The following is a 2,303-nucleotide window of genomic DNA, read 5'->3' on the forward strand; positions in this document are numbered from 1 at the left end:
CTAGATTTCACTTCATTAGAGAGCATGTTAAGCAAGGAACAGTTAAATTGGAGCATTGTCATACACTTGAGCAAAGTAGCTGATATATTCACCAAGCCTTTATCCTTCAAGAGTTTCTTTAAGCTACAGGATATGCTGGGGGTACGAGATGTTCATAAGCTAAGTGGAGGAAGCAGAACTAGTTTGAAGGAGGGTGTTGGAGATAACAAACTAGTTGCTGAGTTAGATGGTGTTTGAACGAGTCCATGACTTGTACCAGAAAAGAGCTAGTCACTTGCTATTTTCTAGGAGATTAGTTAAGTAGTTAAATGTGTTTGTTGATTTCCCTATTAATAAGCATGTAATCCCTTATATAAGGCAGTGCGTGTAAGTCAAGTTCAATAAGAGAAAAGGTCATCACTTGCAATGTGAATGATCTGTTTAGTACCTCTTTGCAGTCCTTGTTATTCTCCTTCTTCTATAGTCAGCTTGAATCCAACAAAAAATTACAAGAATTGCCTACAGAGGCAGTAGATATTTTCAACAACCATCACTGGAGCGTGCAAAACAGAAAGCTAGAAACATTTTGTCCCTTGAAGAACTGCTCTAATGAGCTTCGTCTGCCCCGCATATGAAAAAGATGAAGCTGTCCAAGAACAAATTTTATCTGAAATTTTATTAATCAATGGAGCATAACAGCAAACTCTCAGCTTTTCAGCCACAAGAGGGACCCCCAAAATATCTAAAAGGCATTTTGCCTTGTTGAAAACCAGGAACAGCGAGAATAGCCTCCAAGTCACTACTTGGAATGCCAGTAGAAAAAATATTTGACTTACGCACACTGGCCCTTAGGCCTGAAACGTCCCCAAAGCCATTAAGGCAATCCATAAGAATTTGCACCGAAATAATGTCACCCCTAGCCAATAAAATGAGATCATCTGCAAAGGCAAGGTGAGACATTCACAAGTTGCTGCTGTGACACCTGGATCTTAACCGAGAATCAAACTTTCATAAAAACTTGCATAAAACTCCAAAAGACATACTTTATATCATAATACATAATTTAGAGTTTAACATATAAATACTTTGTTCTAAAACAAAGAAAAACTGAATTTAAACTTTTGGTAATTCTTTTGACATATCACCACGATCCACATCCATGCTCCAATCTTCTTAATCATGGCCACCTAAAGGGGAAAACGTAAGGGGTGAGATAAATCTCAGTAAGCATAGATGAACTACAAACGTGTTTTTAAAACATGGCATAACATGAACTTGAAACTTAAACATGAGGAGACACAATAGGATCTACCAACTTATCGGGGTAAGAACCTATGTGCGTAGTGCTACTAAACTCCGGTCCTGTAACTTGCTTGAGGATCACATAAACATGATTTCCATGAGTTAAACATGTAGATAATTCATATCATATTGTACTTACCTTCAAACTTGGTTGAAAGAAAAGATAGATCCTCCTCTTTGATCCTCTCAATGAAATCACCTCGAAACTACTTGGAATGATTTGTAAGCAAAACCTATGGCCCTATTTATAGTGTAGGAAAAGGAGTTCTATTCTTATCTTTCTTCTTGTTAATTACTTAAAGTAATTCAATCCCTATCTTTCTTCTTATTATCTTATCATATCTTAGGGATAGATGATGTCATTGCTTAACTCATAGGTTAGTATGATGTCATGGCATATGTCATATATTAACATGATGTCATGGCTTATGTCATAAATTAACATGATGTCATAGCTTATGTCATAGGTTAACATACTTTTAATTGTTGATAAAAGACATTCCCTTAGGATAAATTCTCTCTCAATCATTCTCACATATGAATTTAAATCTTACTTTATCTCTTATAACTTAGAAGATTTAAAACATATCAAGTCATACTTAAAGAAATCAATTTATTCATATCCATATAAATAATCCTCAAGAGTATTCTGAAAATTCATATGTCATGGTAGGGCTAGAATTTAGACTATCCAAACTTTTCATTTTGGTTCCCAAACCATGAAACTAAATGACGTTTGGGTCCCTTAACTATCATAACTCAAAATTTCACCCTTGGTTCAGAAACTAAACTTTTTACTCGAGACTTTCACAATCCCTTGAAATGTCCTATTTCCTCAAGTATCTGAATTGAATAATCTCATATATTTCATCATATTTGAGTCCGAAAATCTCGGGTGTTACAGCTGCACTTTGGATGAAAGTTAAATTCCGAAGAAGTAGTGGCACAATTCAAGGCTCTCGATAAATACTCCATACAAACCACAAACAGATAGGGTGAAATGGGATCCCCCTGACGGAGAC

The 2,303-nt window shown here is 35.6% G+C and overlaps 1 long non-coding RNA gene across 1 annotated transcript; it reads right to left on the reverse strand.

Moving 5' to 3' along the window:
• Positions 1-626: 626 nt before the first annotated feature.
• LOC127797987 (uncharacterized) lies at positions 627-1,597 on the reverse strand. The gene is made up of 2 exons (XR_008022313.1): positions 1,421-1,597; positions 627-1,166 (listed from the first exon to the last, which is right to left on the reverse strand). It is a non-coding gene; the product is annotated as an uncharacterized LOC127797987 (long non-coding RNA).
• Positions 1,598-2,303: the final 706 nt, after the last annotated feature.

This window comes from Diospyros lotus, chromosome 3 (genome assembly GCF_014633365.1).
Source record: "Diospyros lotus cultivar Yz01 chromosome 3, ASM1463336v1, whole genome shotgun sequence".
In the NCBI taxonomy this organism is placed as follows: domain Eukaryota; kingdom Viridiplantae; phylum Streptophyta; class Magnoliopsida; order Ericales; family Ebenaceae; genus Diospyros; species Diospyros lotus.